At 39.9% G+C, this 19,698-nt stretch overlaps 1 protein-coding gene across 2 annotated transcripts in view; it reads right to left on the reverse strand.

Moving 5' to 3' along the window:
- plxnb1a (plexin b1a) overlaps positions 1–17,826 on the reverse strand; it is a 72,421-nt gene extending 54,595 nt beyond the window's left edge. For both annotated transcript variants that reach the window (XM_087833365.1, XM_087833364.1), the window contains exon 1: positions 17,518–17,826. The gene's annotated coding sequence lies outside the window, so the exon portion shown is untranslated. The remainder of the gene's footprint in view (positions 1–17,517) is intronic.
- Between the last annotated feature and the right edge of the window lie 1,872 nt (positions 17,827–19,698).

A 19,698-nucleotide genomic window follows, 5' to 3' on the forward strand; every position in this document is an offset into this window, starting at 1 on the left:
GATTACTGTGGAGTTAACTGACTTTGCCAAGCTTGTAGCAGGATTTAGCAACTGCTGTAGAAAATGCCCACTGGTGAGGAACAATTGAAAGAGTACATTTAATGAGGGAGCTAAATACTGAAGACTTCAGTCATAATATTTTGACAGTTTACCATTTCCTGTTGGTTCCTTTATGTTCAAAAACGTCTTCGGCTCATTTAGCTTCAAAAGTGGTATTGGAGTGTAGACAGGTGGAAGGAACATCCTTGCCTTCTGTCAACAAGCCGTGTGAAGGACAGCTTCATTAGAAAGAAAATGGACGCCCCCCACCCCCGCACCACCAATTCGTGGACACGCCTATGCCACCCCCACCCCCATCCCCCAGCTTCCTGGGATAGGGCGAGGGAACAATCTGAGCAGGTCTTTTAGAGTGGGAGGTCTTCAATTGTCAAATGCTTAATAGACTGTGCTCTCTCCATCTTCCTCAGGAACATGCAAATACACACACACACACACACACACTGAGAGTGTCCATACTTGCAGACATTACCCTGCTATCTAAATAGGTGGCAGAAAATCAAAGATGATTGATGAGTGGAGTCTGGTTGTGTTGAAGGTCTAAGGTGTGTGATTGTGATCTGGGGACAAAGGAATCATTGCCAAAGGTTAAGCATATGACGAAACTCTCAGGAAGGCAAGAGGAGGCTCCTAGATATCATTAATCACACAAGAACTGCTGTTTATATTCAAATGTCATCTATTTCAGTCAATAACCAACAATGTCACTGACATTTTGTGGTAATCAGCTGCAGTAACATCGACTGTGGTAACGTCCAGCCCTCGAGCCCTGGTTTAGAGTGTGATCCAATCAATGCTTTCTTTAACACGTGTTAAAGCATAATTTAATATGTAGGGAGCCACAAAGACAATGTGCTCCATAATGAGATGGCCACACCACAACCACCTCCGACTGGGTCGTCAAGAGGGTACGTGGCTGCAAATCAGTGAATCCAAACAAATGCCAACCAACCTACTCCAGGAAGCATTCAGAGGTCTTTGTTCAAGAAGGGGCACGGGCAAGGACCCAACACTAATATGGCTAATGGCTTAAGGAACCCCACTGCTTCTTTAATTGAAGCTGGCTCTCTGACATCCAGTGGGGTACAGAGAGGAGAGGGTGAGATAAGAAAGAGCAAAGGCGAGACCCAGAGAGAGTCTGGAGAAGGTTAGGATAAGATTTAACTCAAATCTTGAAACAGCAAGGAGGGTGTGTGTGTTTGTGTGTGTGAGTGTGTGTGCGCGCACACGCATATTTGGGCCTTGCAGGTCTGTGTGTGTGGTGGGGAGTCTGCATAGGGACTGTGTAGCCAATCAGGATTTCCCCAGAGGTCTTAGGACACCTGGGATCATCAATGATTGATCAAACTAGATGCTTTAACCAAGGGAGAGATGGATTTGGAAAAGAAAAGGGGGGGGGGGGGGGGGAGAGTGAAGAGGCAAGAAATATAAAGAAATCTGTTTTATGTGTGAGTGACTGTATGTGTGATAAAAAAGAGAAAGAGAGAAAGCAAATTCTAACAAGACAAAAGACAGAAAAGACCAGAAAAAAAACAACCAAAGTGGCCAAAAAGAAAAAAATAACCCCCAGAACAAAAGAGAGGATAAAGGAAAGCCAGATTCAGTTCATTGTATGTGAATCTAAGAGAGGCCGCTGTGGAAGCAAACATCCCCATCAAAGCCAACCCGCTGCCTGCCCACATGGTTTTGGCTGGGCTCAGACCAGTGAAAGGAAAACACACAGAGAGAGAGAGAGAGAGAGAGAGAGAGAGAGAGAGAGAGAGAGAGAGAGAGAGAGAGAGAGAGAGAGAGAGAGAGAGAGAGAGAGAGAGAGAGAGAGAGAGAGAGAGAGAGAGAGAGAGAGAGAGAGAGAGAGAGAGAGACATTTGTTCAAAATAAAACTAAATTAAGTAACATTATTTGACCTTTCTTAGTTTTTAATGAGTGAAACTAGATATTTATTTCTAATATTTTACATTTTGAATGTAAAGTACATATAAAATGTATTTACATTTTCTTTGCACTAGTTCAACATATACACTACCAGTCACATGTTTTAGAACACCCCAGTTTTTCCATTTTTTATTGCCAATTGTGCAGTTTAATGTCTCATTGCACTCTGAAATGAAAGCATAGTACAAAGAAGCATTTGGAGTTAAAAAAAAATAATCAAATCAATTTATAGATCAAAATTTATTCTAAAATTTTTGATACAGCCAACTTTGACAGATATAACAGATATTGTAGGTTGCTTAGCTTTCACTCTTCTGTCCAGTTCATCCCAAACCAGCATGATGGGGTTTAAGTCTGGAGACTGTGCTGCCACTCCATGTTTTCAAGCTTACAGTCTTGTTCTTTTTTCCTCACGTAGTTCTGACTTAGTTTGGACTTGTGTTTTTGGTCATTATCTTGCTGTAGGATAAACTCCTGACCAACTAGGCGCATACCAGAGGGTATTGCATGGTGCTGCAGAATACTGTGGTAGCAGTTTTGGTTCAGGGCACCTCTCACTCTGTACAAGTCACTGACCCTGAATCTAGTAAAACAGCCCCAGACGATCACACTTCCTCCTCCACGTTTGACAGTTGATGCCACACACTGGAACCATCCTTTCGCCTACTCAACGACATACAAAGATCCTACATGATGGACCAAAGATTTCAAATTTTGATTCATCAATCCATAAAACCTTCTTCCAGTCTTCTGTAGTCCAGTGACGGTGTTTCGTGGCCCAGGCAAGCCTCTTTGTCTTATTCTGATGTCTTAGCGATGGCTTTCTTGCTGCAACTCGTCCTGTCAAACCTGCAGCTTGAAGACTTCTCTTCTCTTCACAGTTGAAATGGAGACTTGCTTACTACGACCACTACAAAGCTGGGAGAGCAAAGAAAATGTCTACCAATGCTACACTTGGTCAATTGTAGTCAGCATTAGTGTTTATTTGTTATTTCGGCATATGTATATGCCAGTTTTCACTGACATATACATATACTGGCTGGCACAGTGATGCATCAGTATCAAGAATCCAGTGATGTGTACTCGAGTCAAAGGCTCCCCTTCCTGTAGATGGAGCATTTTTAAATATGCTTTATTTGATGAAGCCGTTTAAAGGATCTTGAGTACCTCAAACCACTGCTAAAGACCCCTGCATAGCAGCTTACATTAGCTACTTGGCTGCTCTGTTTGGTACTATGTTCAAACTAGACATGTTACTCAAATATCTGATAAAATCCAAATGCAGATAGTCTTGTACTCTTGAGTTCAGTGAAATGTATATAGTATTTGGGTCTGATTACACAAAACTAAGAGTAAAACTGGGGCTGAATGTATTATTGAATAAAGTCCTGCAAACTGAACCTTTAACACATTAGGTGGTTTAAGTACAGAAAAGGGAAGTAGAAAAAAGTGCACACCTTTTTTTTTTTAATACGTTGAATCTAGAAGGGTGGTGTATTTTTTATTTAGAAGACAGATTATGGGACTGTTGTTGTTGAGCTCCACATGTATTGTAATCGTCATTGTTTGGAACCGTAGGGCACGGCTGAGCAGTGAAACCTGCTTGTCTCGGCGGCTGGCTTTCGAGTAAAGCAGATTGGCTCCGAGGGTTGCCTGGCATTGTTGCTGAATGTCTGAATAAAGACTCAAATCCACTCCCTGTGTCAGCACTGCTGCTAAGAAATGCATTATTAATGAGAATAGTCTGACTGATGCTTGGGATTAATTACAGTAGCTATGAAAGGAAACCCCCCCACCCCCCCTTCCCCTTTTTTGTCAGAACAATGAACCCAGCAATAATTTTTGTCTTTTCATTCAAGATGAAAATTAAACAGTGCAAGTGGTTTACAAGAGTCTTGATAGTGAAAACATTACCATGTGGTTAGATAATTTACACTCCACACTCTGTAAAGCGTGCCATATGCCTCTTATTTTTCTACACTTTGCAGAGCAACAGTTGCACTGGCTGCGTTTTTGTCACCTGCTTGGTCACATGGTCAAGAGCTAAAAAGCTGAGAGCCTTTTCCCTTTAGACCACTTGTAACCTCTTCTGTTAATAGGCTCCCTGATAATGCAGCTGGGTGAGACATCACAATAGTACAGCCAACATGTGTTTAAGCTCTCTTAGTGAGACTTTGCTTTTATAAGTGCTTTATGAATCATTTCATTTAAGGCAAAAAATGCTCCAAATGAACGGCATGAGGCAATAAATCATTCTCATATCAGTCTGAGTTTCTCTTTGGAATTTTTACAGTTATTTGAGGTAGGTTAGATCACTACCTTTATATCCTGCACTTTTATTTGGCTCCCTATGTCCAGATTATTTCTCCCTCTGAAATGAAAATAACAACAACAACAAAAAAAGAAAAGAAAAAGAAATAACACAAAAATAGGACTATAATTATATAACTAAAATAAAATAATATATATAAGTTTATAAGTAAAGGTAATTGCAGCTGTCACACTTTCTAATCATTTATTGTAATCAAATAAAACGCCTTTTTCTTTTTTACTCTTAGCTTTGCGTGATCTCACAGAGAACAGATATTAACATTGTTATCTCGAGCCCGCAGCTGTTGGTGTGAGCACAAAGGCACCACCTACCTGCTGGTCAAATCTTTCGGTTGAGAGCAGCAGTCAATCAGAAGAAGCCTAGTTTAAAGGGAGAGGGAAGGAAGGTAAAATTCCTTGTTTGAGCCAAAGCATTACTCATCCATCAATCCATTTTCTACCACTTATCCAGGTTCAGGTCGTAGTTTATCTAAACAGACATGCAAACTTCCCTTTTCCCGTCCACCTCTTGCAGCTTATCCGGGGGAACGCTGAGATTTTCCCAAGCTGGCCAAGAAATATAATGCCTGCTCCGGGCCCCAAAACACCTCAACTAGGAGGCGTCTCAGCAGCCATCCTAGTTAGATGGTCGAACCACCTCAACCGGCTCTACTCTGAGTCCCTCTCAAATGACCAAGCTCCTCACCCTACCTCTAAGGGAGAACCCAGCCAGCCTTCAAAGGAAACTCATTTCTGACGCTTGTATCAGTGACCTCATTCTTTGGGTCACTACCCAGATCTTGTGACCATAGGTGATAGGGAAGTATATCACTGGTAAATTGATAGCTTCGCTCTTACACTGTGTACAATTGAATGTCATTACATTCCAAGAAAAATCAAAAACTACCAATAAGCGTGATGCACGTCTGTCGTGCCGCGCCAAAAAGTTCCACTGTTTGCTGAAAAACTAGTAAAATTAGTAAAAACAACTAAAAATGTACTGTTCATGATGGCAAACAATAACACTGATTATTTAAAATTATCAATACCAAAATCACTTTCATGGCATTCTACACTATAAGCAGTGTGTATCAAAGCACAGCTCCAAGCTGGCATCAACAATTCCTCCACTTTCTCTTTAAGCTTTTCATTTTGTGCCCAGCTGTTATACAGAGGTATAAAGCAGTGGCGTTTTTAAGGTATTTTCGAAAACAAGAAGAATACTGAATAGTGCCAGCCTCAGCCTGCAAGTGAGAGTGCTGCTGCTACCTTAAAACCACAATTCTTGAGCCACATTTGTCTGGCTGTCATACAGCTGACATGACGGGGGTACAATTTTTCTCGCTAATCTTGCAAAAAATGAAGGTCCTGACAATAGCTGATGACTGGGTGATCACCATGTGAATGTGGCAGCTCCTCCATCCTCCTCATTCATCATCTCAACACACACACACACACACAGGCAAAAATGCTCATTCGCGCTCACTACGGGTTGTTGTTGGTTTCAATTAGCGGAGCCAACATCTGACACCGGGACACTGGAGTCTCTATTGATTGGCTGAAGCTTTAGAAGTGCATGTGTCAAGGGCAACTGGGGTCAAACTGTGGACCCCCAGGATAAGAAAAGATTCAAAGAATGACAGAAGGGAGGGACAGAGGGAGGAGAGAGAGGCAGGCAGACATGGCCTATATAGATATGGCTCTGTAAGAAGAGGGGGTAGAGGAAGATCCATTTAAATGGAACACAAAGCCAGAAGGCCAAGGTGTGTATGCGTATGTATGTGTGTGTGTGTGTGGTCGTGATGGTGATGGGATAAGGATAATCTGGTCTGTAAAAAGCAGTTCAATATTCAAGGCAAAAAGATTTTTATAAATGCATACTAAATGTTAAAAAATCAGCTTTGGTTAGTCAAGGGTTAAAGTTAGTTTAGGATTGGGAATGACTGTAGCCAGTGCAAACGTGTGCAAGTGTGTGCGTGTGTGTGGATGTGGATGTGTGGGTGTATGAGTTAGAGTCTGGTGGGGGGGGGGGGGGGGGGGGGGGCCTTCAGCAGCTGGACAAACAGACTTGGTCTGACTACTGTTCAACTAATGGAGACCACATACACACACAGGCTCAATAACAACAACCTCTGGGCCGTTTCTCATAATGCCAGCACCCTCTTTTATGTGAAAGCTTGATCTTAGAATAATAAGCAGGTTGCATAGCTTGTGGGCTGAGCCTGTTGGGAGGTATCATTGGTGTAAACTCAGAACAATAAAAGGGGGCAAGGACCCCACCTGGAGATAGATGCCATGTAGCAGCTACCTTCTGTCTACAACCATGTAGTCAAGCTCCATATATTAAATATCTCTGTGTCAATGAACTTGGGAAAAACAGCTAGCCTGATGTCATCCAAAGGGAAGGTGCAAAGGTAGGTGAGGTGCAAAAATAAGGGTGCTGGTATGTTTCTGTCAACTCCGGCATGTACATCTACTGTTACACCGACATGTAACTTTGCTGCAGTATTTTCTTTTATGTATTATGTTATGTCTGTTATGTTGTATTTGTTATGTTATGTTTCCGCCTGTAATAAATTCTAATTGTTTTATGTCAATACTTTGGTACATTGTTGTGTTGCTGTGTACTTAAACCTCCAACACACAGACATGAGATTCAAAAGCAGCTTCCTTTTTCCAAGACTCATACTGTACACGATGGACACAGTCACCCGCTGGTATTCTGTGTATTCTGAACCCTCAACGTTAATGTTTTACCACCATGTTAGTTTTTTGGAACTACAAGTTACTATATTTGGGAAAGAGGCTGGAGTTATCAGGTAATGCTAGTGAACTTGGTTAGCAGGCAACATTTAAGTTGCAAATTCATTCACATTAAATAACTTAGCCAAGAAAAAGAAAAGAAAAAAACCCACTATGTGCAGGTGAAGCTCTTTTTTAAAAAAAAATCTCTGAGGTTAGCCTATCCTCTTATCTTTCAAATAATAACTTTTTGCTTTAGTGACTCCCTTGTTTAGAGTTACTAAGTTATGTGAATCCTCAGATATCACAAACACACCTATTAATTGTTAAATCTAACACAGAGTGCCTGCTCCAGCATTGAGCATGGAGAAAAATGGACTATTTTTATATAAAAAGAAGTCTTCTTAAACTATTACCTATTCTCATTCTATGTTTTCTGGTGTGGTAAGAATCTTTATATAAAAATGCGTCACTACTTCAATCTGCTGCTGAACATGAAATTCATTTTTCTGAAGAAGTGAAAACAGTCCCACAATAGAGACACTTGCTTTCGGTTGAATTGTTGTGCAAAAATCTTTATGTCAGTTTCATTTCCTTCGCACCAACAGCCTGTGAATCGTGCAACAAAACAGATTTACTCGTTCATGTTGGGAAAATAAGTCATTTTCTTACACTGTGCTATTTCCAAATACCTAGTTTGCTGTGACCAACAGAGCAGGTGAGCCCGGAGTGTGACAGAACTACAGAGGTGCACATCAAGCTGTCAAACATTCAGGTGTCTATAAAGATCCAGTTACTGTGTTTGGATCATTTCCTCCTGTTCACTTACTGTGTGGTCGACTATGCTGTAACCACTATGAAAATCTATACTCCCCGACTACACCCAGACACACTGTGCTCACTTTGGTTAGCCTCCCCACTGCCACATCACTTGTTCTGTTACATACATATTAAGTAAACATAGCCCAGAGCATCCATATATTTGTTTCCTGCAACAGGAAATTACACTTCCGCACTCCATGCCAATAAATAAATAAATAACCCAATGTATATTTTATCCATTATACATACAAGAGTTATTGTTCATCACCATCTATTAATGAACCATGACTCAAGCCCCCACTGAGATCTTAAATGTGCAGAAGTGACTGATAGGAAAATAACACTGATACTGTTTTATCCTGCTACAAATAATTTATTTTTTGGTACTTAAGTTGTGTATGACTGCTATATGATTAATGCACTTATCATCCTCTTTTCTTCTGTGCAGAAAGAAAAGAAAACATAATTCTGACAGACATCAAAACAATTCACAAACTTCCAAAACAAAGTCTGCAGCTAGGCCATGGTTAGGGTTAGAGTTGGCTTAGACCTCAAAGGGTTTACTATCACAAGACAAAAAAAAAAAATCAAGCAAAATCAACCAATGCAAGTTGGAAAGTTTGAAGCTTTTGATCACGTAAATGAAGCAAATTTCAAAGTTTGCTTTGGCAGGCATTATTCACTATGCTGTGACGTGTCGTGGAGCAAATTATGACTCAACTAAAGCTTAATCACAAATGCTTGCCACAGCAGGTAGCTCCATGTATTTGATTTGGCGGTTTTTAATGCCAGATGCCCTTCCTGACACAACCCCAAAGAGATCTGTGTTTCCTTCTGATATCAAACCAGGGTTCTTTTACTTTTTAGGTGAATGTGTAAACCACTACACCTTGCAGCCACTGTTAACCAGAAATGTATAACAGCAGCCACATGTCAAATTTAATTCAGTTTTATTTATATAGTGCTAAATAACCTACATGTGATTTATATAGTAAAGACCCTACAATCAGGTGACCCCCTTTGAATCCTTGCTTATAGGAGGACATCTGATTATTAGGGTTTTCTCAGACAGTGGGAAGGAAGAACTCCCTTTTAACAGGAAGAAACCTCGGGCAGAAACAGGCACAGCGAGGGGCAGCCATCTGCTGCAACCGGTTGGGGGTGAGGAGAGGGACAAATGTTAACTAAGTGAAGCAGTATAGCAGTAGCTTTACTCCCTAAGCAGACCATTTCTCACTTTACTTTATACTCCTTGCGTGACAAATGGGCCCTTCCTTTTAGGGCCTATATTTCCTAATACCTGCACAAAGGGGTTCAGGAGTTTAGTTTCTTTAGTTCTTTTTCAAACATAAAATTACTTAAAATTGGTAAAAAAAAAAAAAAAAAAATGTATTATGACTTTTTTAATCCAGTGATTCTAAAAACCAGCTGCAGAGTTACAGACGTTTTTAAAGTGAAACGTAGCATCTACCATAGCAGGGGGGAAAAGGAGACAAAAATCTCAGCCAATTCAAAATGGATTTGACTATAGGATTATTACAGTGCATAACTTCAGCACTGACCTAGACATGAACATACACAAATCAAGGAAAAAAAACAATTTCCACTAGGGTTCTAGCTTCCTTATATCAACAGCCTTGGCTTTATGTTAATAAGCAGGCATGTTTTGATTATGGCTGACTGCCAACTGGATCATAGAAATGCGGCAGACTAGTGGACTGCCACGGTTGAACCGGTCAAACAAACCATCTAAATGATTTCCTCCTCTTTCTGCTGCACCTGCTGCATTTGGAGTAAGCACACACCAAATCCCAGTTTTTCTCTGCTACACTCCGCCCACAAGGCCAAGATCCTTTACTAAATTATACCATTCTGCTCGTCTCCTCATCTAATATAACATTGAGTGAGCAGCCACTCAAACGCTCGGAACAGTCTGGCAGAAAAGCATCTATCTGTCAGTTCCCATGAGCTAGAGAACAGGGTAATTTAAAGCCACTTTTCAGGTTCAATACCAGCCTTCCGGAGAAATCTCACATAGAATGAGTTCAGCATTTCCTGCTGAGTTACTGTTTAAGCATAATTGGAAGGCCAGCATTTATTGCACAACTAAATAAATATACAACCAACGTAAAGAAACTAAGTTAATAGATTGTAGAACATAGCTTTCTGAATTTACTCGCCAGACAGATTAAAAAATTCTATCCAGAATTTGCAGATTAGCTGTCAGGTCAGTTGTGCATGTAACTGCTGAATCCGTGCTGCACATGAAATCAAGTAACTTCTGTACAAAAAAGCAATGGCAATCACAGAAGTAGGCTACCCAGATGTTTGCGTTCATTAAAAAAGCAGAAGTGAGGCCGATTACTTCCAACAGACTATTGAGAAAAAAAATATAACTTGGAAAACAATATATTCAACAGGGTTCAAGTCCTGCATTGTTTGGTTTATGAAGGATGGGACTGTGAGGTACATCAACACGATAATACCAAGACAACTAGCTATGGTTGCTAACCTAATGTTTGCAGGAACATTATTGCAAGTTTTAAGTTATTTCAGACCACAGACCGCAGCCCTTCCATATCCTTGACTTTTCTGACATCCTGTTAGCATACATGTAATCTGGAAGGCTCATTGTCACATGCGACTGTCCAAACATCAATCAAAACTTTCATGTGGTTTGTGATTTGTTTATAAATTAGCAAAGGCCAGCTTTATCTTCCCTACGCTCAGTTTGAAGTGGACTTCATACTGATCGTTCCTTGAGGTTTTATGGTTTACTCTTCAACTTTTTATAACTTTCCCCCAGTTTCTCATTAATCAGGAGGAAGCATAAGAGGATTTTAGTTTTATCCACCATGAAAAGTGCCAAGTGAGCTGATTTGAAAGTGGAAGAATAATCGAGAGCAGCAAATGTAAATATTATCCAATCAAGGAAGCAGTTAAGTAGCGAGTTGCATTTTCAGTAGGGTCTAAACTAAATTCAACTTTTTCAAATCCAAAGAGCTATTGCTCAAATAACATCATTAATACCAGTGACTGGTTAACACGGACAAAGTAAATGGCAGCAGTATGGTTTACTGATGATCAATAGCCTTGGACAGTTACAGCTCTGCCTAAGGGGATTGAATCTATCTACTATCTGTTGACATCTAGACTGACACTCTAAAAATCCCTTTCACTGCTGATAAACCTGAGGATTAGACAAACAGCCAAGTAACAGCGGACCCCTGCAGACAAAGAAAGCAAAGCCGACTAAGCCTCTGGACCTTACTTTTCAAATATACAAACAAGTAATCCATTAGCTCAACTGACAGCAGAGTGAAGCAGCTGAGTTGGGTGTGTTTGATCAGCCAATTCCCACAATGTTATTTTGACATTTGTGCAAATTATATTGATCATTCATTGACCACTGGTGATTTTCAATTGTTACTAGCAGTTATTAATTCAAGCCTGATCTTGAGAACTAACAGTGAAACACTGATAACACCCATGGCAGTAAATGGCAGTTGCCAGTATACCAAAGAGCTCAAGCAGCTTAGGCATGTCTTATAAAAAAGGAATGCTCCACCTGTGAGTCAGCCACATCACTAGCATAACTCTACTGGGTCCGAAGGCAACTGCCCAGATGCCTAGGGCTGGATTTCAGGGACAACAGTTTAGTGGGAAGAGGGTTTATGTTTCCAGCTTTGCAGCAACTGGACATACATGTAACTGTCTAAAAGTTTAGGCAGCATGGACTTAAATATGCACAGAACTCTCTTTAGTGCCACCAAGGACTAGGCTCAGCAATCAGTCAGACCCCTGATTACCATCAGCAGATCCAACGTCATCAGTGATGTCTTAGACACAAGCCTGTACAAAGAACTGGAAAAGAGCGGAAAGTCAAATCTGAAATCTAATAAAAATGGTTGCATTATGTACAGCAAAGAGATGCTGTTTGAACAGTCCCTAAAATGGCATTTGAGGGTGATGCAGATCGAGTTCCCACAGCAGAGTCTTTTCAACCGTCAACACAGAATATAAATTATGCTTATTAGTCACATTTCTTCTGAAGGCTTCTGGGTTTTGACATGAACAAGATCAAGATGTCATTTCCTTTTAGCTGTTGTAATGAATTAACCCAATTCAGCAAGAGTGCCTTATATGTATTGTAACTCTGTAGTGAAGAGGGAGAGTTAGGGGCCTAAAGCAGTAATACAGAATGGGGCAGCTGGGGGTTTAGGGTTTTGTCTAGAGCATGAGCTGCAGCCAGAGCTGAGGCTCTCCAGGGAGCTTGGTAAAGGGACCAGGGATGTCGCTGAGGCAGGGCACTGGTGGATAGTGGCACATGCACAACTGTCCTACGGCTGAGGGCTGCTTCAGAACAATAAAAGCCACACCCTCTGGGTTTAATAAAGCATGCCTTCTTCGGACCTATTGTAAGAAGATTACCTTTTCAAAAAGGATTACATGAATGAGGATTAATGTTGACCTTATTGTTGTATTAGCTAGGGATTCTATGCTATTCCGGATATTGAATTTTTTTTAATCCAAATTTTGATACTTTATTCTGAACATCGTCTTCTCAGACGAAGCTGCCCGGCAGAAAGGGATAGCAATATTAAAGTTACAATTCAGCAACGGTACACAAACACCTACAGGCCAAAATTACGGAAATATCAACACCCCCCCCCCCCCCAAGAAAACATCAGTATAATATTCAAGCTTTCCAGCTTCATGTGCAAGTGTGATAAGCAATCCAAAGAACAAAGGGAGAAGATGAATAATTTAGTTATGGAAAATAAAAACCCAATTAAAAGCATTTATTTAAGTTGATAAGAAAGAAGAAAAAAAGGGCGGACAGCAAGATAAAAACTACTAATGTGTTCATAAAATATCAGCTAGGAAAGAGCTGCTAACACAACAAAGAGTACAAGAGGCACTCCTTTATCCGCCAGCATTATTCTGCGATGAGGTAAGTAGCTTGCTCAATGGAAAGTTTTGTAAAATAAACATTATTAGTAATAGAAGTTACTGTCACATCTACACTCATTGTGAGATTATTTTATTTGTATAAAAAAAATATGCTGTTTCCTGTCCATGAACAAAAAGGTAAGTGTGGTAAATATTCTTAACACCTGGGCAGTAACACATCTTCAATCAAATTAAGGGGCAACCACATAGGACGCATTATGCTTTCTTCTAAACTCAAATGAAATACCAGGTATTGTACACCACACTACAGAAACATTTTTAGGACACTGTCAGTCAAGCACTCCAAAACACCAAGTCTGCCTTTGAAATTTCTCTAAATTACTCTAGAATATTACTACTTTTCTTTGTGGAGTTCCTCAGAACAAAAGTACAATGAAATTGTATTTTTTGAGTCAATCTAATTCAAATTTCTACAAACCTGTCAGATTTCCCACTAAAAAAAAAAAAATCTTTCCTACAATTTCCAAGGGGCATGTTTTAAGTCATAGGAGATAAATTGTTAGATAAGGTGTTGTAGACAAAAGAAGTGAGACAGATTAACCACAATGAGTAACCAGCTTTCCACTTCCTAACACAGCCAAGAAATGAAACCTTATCTGTGGATTGGTGGTTATCTGGGCACCCCCATCCATCTGCTTAGTTAACTGATTCTACCAAGAAGAGTTCAGGCTGAATTTTTCACTCATTATATTGCACCCTTCCAGCGGAACCAAAGATATGAATCAAGGTTCAGTATGTGACATGTGTGTGTGTGTGTGTGTGTGTGTGTGCTTTTCTTGACAAACTCCCTGCACCTCTATTGTAAATCCTGTATGGTCAATAGGATGAGGGAATTGAAAGGGGGTTTCCATTTAAGTACAGTGAATGAAAGCTTGCTCCTAATGAAAAGGAGTATTTATTAGGCTGCCAATCTGACTGTCAGCCAACTCCCGCGAGAGCTTACTGAGGCCTAAGATCCAATCTAGCCAGGAGATAGCAAGCGTATCTGAAGCAGGGTCAACCAAATGTGAGTTGTCTTAACTAAGCTTGGAAAACCGATAAAAGAAGCAGCTTGGAGTTAGAGAAGAGAAGAAAATACAGGCCGAGAGCTTGAACAATGCCTTTTAGTTTCCTTTATCTTCCCAGGGATGCCTGTGGCCACAGTGGTGCCCCAGCAAGTGTTCTCTGCAGATTCTCCACTCCCACACCCTACAACCACAAACACACACACACACAGAAGAATGTACCATAAGGGACCACCAGCTGTTGCAGTGACCAATATGGGGAACGCCCTAATACTTCTATCATCAGAATCTGGTGTGCACATAATGCACCTACTTGGATAGGCTGTGTGCCCTCTCATTTCTTTCCATGCCAGTTCATGTTTCTGATTATGATTAAGCAAACAAGTGCCTTGAAATCACCTAACAACTTAACAACACAGTTACTCATTAACAAGCGCTCATCAAAACTCAGCAAGGGATCACATCCTTTTTATGATTAGCAACCGATGCCTGTGTTACTAAAAAATGCTGCTAAAAATATATCTCACATCTTACTACGGTATGTGACACCCGAGAAGGTTATGGATGAGACGGCCTGCTGAGGAGGCTTCTGATTTCAAAAGGAAAAAGCACTCCGTTTACTGTTCCCACTCATTTCCACTTTTCTCGCTGTTTAAAGGCAAACTACTTAACCTACAGTGCAGTCAACACTTGATACCTATAAATCAAAAAGCCCTGTCCTTGCTGCATGCGTGCTGAGCAGTCCTGCTTCTGTGACTCACAGAAAGGGCTAGAAAGCGGTGGTTTGAGCAGCATCACTTTTTCAATGACCAGCTGCAGCTGAAGTGGCCTTCGACCCATTCCTCTCCGTGTGTCTGAGAGGTTTGGGCTCCGGAAGAAACCTAAATGCTTGCTGTATGCCACATATAATGAGCATAATGAGCCACAGTTTGATTTCAAAAGCTCTCCATGTAGAAATGGCAGCCGCCCTGCGATACTGTTTTGGGTGTGACCCAGAAGATTTCTTGCTGTATGGAGTCTGAAGCCTAACAAAATTTAACAAAAGGTTGTAAGTGAAAAACAGAACTAAATTAATGTGTGTTTGTTGAAACCATATAAAACCTTACATGTTATTTTAACCATTCTGGCTTTCTATTATCATTCACTTTTTACTATAATTTTTAAACTATACTTTTTAAACTACTACTTTTTACTATATTTTTGAATGTCCAATGTATGTATTTATTTATTTTTTACTTTTGGATCTCTGTGTGTGTGTAATAGATAGACAATAGATTCACTATCTATAGATTCAGCCCTATTGTCAGTCATACATCAGAAACACCTGAAACAGTAAAGTGAAATAGCCTAATATTTAAAGCTAACAAAAACACGAGCTAATGTCGATTCCAACTTCTAAGTTAGTTCAGAAAATTACAATACATTAAACAGACTGAATACACAACTTATTATTACTGTGGACCTCGATAAAGACAAGAAAGATGTCGCTAAAAATGAAGACAATATATGAATATATGCAAGTTCTCATTAGCTAATTCAAGCTAAAATGTTTGCTAGGTTATACTAGCTACAGCTCAAAGCAGTACAGCAGTATACGGATCATGGATGCACTGACTGTTAAAGTTTGGTTACCGGTATTTAGAAAAACCTATGAACGACAACACCATTTTCTTTTGGTTGTTTTTATTACACTTTTAGTGTTAGGTAAAACCAAAATGATTCATTAAAACTCTACCAATTTACTTACAGACTAATGTTATCAGGTGATATTAGCTATATGATGATTTACCAATATCATCATTTTTAATAGCCAATAAATAAAGATTTTAAAAGCAAAGAAGAGACAGGGAAAATCATCATTCAGCCATGATATGAGTATTGATGCTGCATAGTTTGTCCACCAGAAGTTACTCTGCAACTCCCTAATAAGGACAACAGTTAGTTGGAATGCCACACATGCATAAACAAGTGAATAAATAACACATTTTAGATTTTAAAACAAATGCTAAGGAAATTAGCTTAAAAATAAACTATCGGTTGATATATTGATAAGTGTCCGAATATCGATATTGTCCTCAAATGTCTATAGCAGTTTGGCTCTAATATTCATTACAAAAAGAAACAGATTTACAATCTTTCAGGTCTTCAACACCTTATTTTGTGACACTGTGACAAAAACCTTAGCCACCATAATTGGTAATATATTGTTTGCCAATAGGCAATCCAATCAGTGTGTCTGATATCACGCAAAAATGTTGATACCAACAAATACTGGCAACCATAAGCTATATTGGTATATTTCTTCAAAGAGCATTTACATTAGTTTTATTCTATTTATATGGTCCCAATTCACAACAGCAATCACATCAAGGCACTTTATATTGTAAGATAAAAACCCTCAAAGAAACAAAGTTTTATATTCCCTTTTACAAACTTTTCATTCAAGCATCTCCACAGTCAGCTTACATGGCACAACTGACAAACTGGCTTTAAATCTATGAATAGTGTAACTTTTCTACAAAGTGATAAAGCAATAAAAAGCACTTTCTTTCATCCCCCACAGTCCATCGTGGGTAATGCGATATCGTGCTTTGGAACAGACCATCAGCAAGCAGATGGCCAGCTATTCCAAAAGTGTCTGAATGACAGGACCTACATAAGCAAGGATCAAGACCGGGCTATGCAGCCATTAAAAATGCATATGAATTGTCCTATCAAAACATTTGACCCCTTTTAAAAAAAAAAATGGGAAGAAAACCTGCTTTCCATCACTGCCCTCTCACGAGACTTAGAAGAGAGTTTTTCTGGAGGCTCTGATTTGATTTAATCAATCTCTAAGCTGTTTCTCATGTTGCTGGATTAAATCTGACAGCTGTTTTAAAACAGAGAACCAGCTGTTGAGCTAAAGTCAAGCTTCCCTTTTTTTAGCCATTTCAACCAAACCATGCATTCACCCCGCACTCAAGAACATCAATCTATGAGAGAAACGTCTTTGTTTTAGGGTGAGCTTCCTCATTGTCTAAAGGCTGATGAGATGTTTCTCGTCACCACACGCGACATAAACAACATCCACAATCATTACCCAACAATGAGAGCGAGCCCATGTTCACGCCTCTAAACGCCAGTGAACTCCGTCCAAGTTCAGTGAACACAAAGTGCGTAATTTCTGTTTTCTAAATGAGGCAGTAAAGAGGCAGCAGCGTATGTCCAGGAGAATGTTAGCAGGTGAGCAAGGCATTTGACATTTGGCTCGCACAGCTCATGCACATTCCTACATCAGCTGACAAAGAGAGTGCGCACGGTGGTCCCGCTCTGTGTCCATTGTAAAGCAGTCTGGTCTGAGTGTGCTGGGTAAGCTGGCACGGAGACTGCGCGTGACGCTGACAAATTCTGTTATATCCAAACAAACTGCGAGCACAATACTGCAAAATTACAAAGCAGGCCCACCTTCCATGTCAAACAAGTATCTAATATGAATTAAAGTTATGATAATACTTGTAAATGTTCCAACGCGCATTATGCCACCAAGCAGGTTTCTGTCTTTAACAAAGAAAAACTGAATGAGAAGACAGGCTATTATTCTTAATTTTACAAGAGGTTCTTTTGCCACAACTCCTGCTTGTTTTTTGTTGTTGTTGTTTTAATCAATTTTAATCAAGGACGGCCTTGAACTTACCTGTTAGGTGTAAAGCTGGTGAATCAGCCCTCCATAGTGCTGACTGCAGAGAAACGGAGACTCACATCCACGCTAACAAGCAGAAAGTATCTGATGGGGTTAACCTCTACTTCGCGATTCAGACGGGGAGGAAAAAAGAGAAAGAAAGAATTTCTCAGCGCAGTTTAGAAAAAAAAAACAACTGAACGTAGAAAGAAAGTCCCAGTCCTGTCCGGTGGGTGTTTGTGGGTGTGGGTGGGTGTTCCCCTCAGAACCAGGAGCGGTCTGTTGTTTGGCCGCAGGACGGGGACCTCTATTCAGCTGAGAGGGTTCAACAGCTTTGCGTGAGGCTGAGTGAGCGTCATTCTCCGAGTCTGTACCCGCGAGACCGGATGATAGTCTAACCTACAAAATAAAAGCCTCGACTGTTTATTGTAATTCGTAGTATTAGTAGAAAATATCTCTACTTCTGTCGAAATTTAACAAATCCCTCAATTAGTTGTCAGAAGAGTCCATCAAGTCAATTCATTTGAATTCAGTTTTATTTATACAGCACCAAATCACAACAACAGTCGCCTCAAGGCGCTTTATATTCTAAGGTAGAAACTACAATGATACATACAGAGAAAAATCCCATCATATGACCCCCTTAAGGCCTTGAGCCTAACTAATAATAATTGCTGTTATTATAAGTAGTAATAGTTGTCAGTAAAAGGTGTGTAAGTCTTGAGGATCACAGATATTTGTATTTACATTGACCTGCTTTCTGCAGTCGGCTGTGAATAACATAATGTGCTTGCATATACTTTGTATACACAAGCTGTATGTTCTTGGAATATGGAAATAATTCAAAAGTGCCCTAGTAAGTTCAATTAACATTATCCAAAACTCTCTTTCTCTCTCTCACGCACACACACACACACACACACACACACACACACACACACACACACACACACTTTATCTTGCTTATTTTCTCTGTCTCCATCTTCAGTAACTTCATCCTTACTTCCGTGTTCTATATCAAGGCTCTACAACATGAGAGGATTATTTTGAAAATCCACATCAGACCTATTGCTCTTCTCCTGTCGGCTTGACAGCAGGGTGTAAGTTCATGGAGCGTGGTGACAGATTTCACGCAGAAGCACGGATATAATTCAAACCTGCTCAGACCACATACAGAGAGAAAAGTTTATATTCTCTGACAGTTCCACATTATCTGGATTCCCTTTGCTTATTAGTTTGGATAACAGTATGTGACCATACAAGGGTTCACTAAAGTGCAACTGATCATGATGAAGAAAGCTGTCGTCACGGATCTTTAAGTAAGTTTTGTGGTTGTTTTTGTTTGTTTAAATCTCCAGTGAAGTCTAGTTTGGAAGTCCTTCAGAATGAAAATGAAGTGACGTCAAAAGCCGGGACTCTTCTCCTTGTCTGCACCAACCACAACGATGCGTGACTGCCCTCTGCTGGTAGAGGGTCAGCTTTACTTCCCAAGTGTGACGTGTGCCTGAATGTTTCTGGTGCTGAGATATTTTCATAAAAGAACAAATTCCATTCTGAACATTTAAAAAAAAAAACAAAAAAAAAAACAGCAGTAAAAGTGTGAGGTCAAATCTGGAGCTCTCCCACGTATTCCTTGTTTGTTTACCTTTTTCAAACACTTGTCCTTTGTTGTGAGCAGACAAAGTAAACCACATGTTAGCCCACATTCAGATAGTATTTGATTAAGGTAAGTCATAGATTCCTTGCAGACTATGAAATTTTGCATTGCTCTGTATTTCTTTCATGCTGACAGTCATATAACACTGCTGGAGACTACAAGATGAATAATCATTGAGTTTCAAACTAAATTTTAGTCAAAATATGATTTTTCATATTTATTCATTTGTTGGAATGTAGATGTTTTTCAAAACAAACATTTATTTATGAATCCCACTACATTGGTGCTGCTTTAAAGGGTCTCCCAATTTGTGATTTCTCAGATGTCATATACAGCTGACGCTACTTTTAGGAAAGACGTTGGTGGTTCAGTCCCCACATGTCCTTGGCTAAGATGCAAACCCTGAGTGTGAATATTGAACAGAAAGCACTTAAGCATAGAATCTGTGAGTGCTGTATAAGAACCATTTTCCATTTACTGTGACCTAGCTTAGCCACAGCAAGAGGGTTTGAATCCTTCAGACAGTGTTCTCCCTCAGC

The sequence above is a fragment of the Neolamprologus brichardi genome, chromosome 20 (assembly GCF_056152115.1).
Source record: "Neolamprologus brichardi isolate AB-2024 chromosome 20, ASM5615211v1, whole genome shotgun sequence".
In the NCBI taxonomy this organism is placed as follows: Eukaryota; Metazoa; Chordata; class Actinopteri; order Cichliformes; family Cichlidae; genus Neolamprologus; species Neolamprologus brichardi.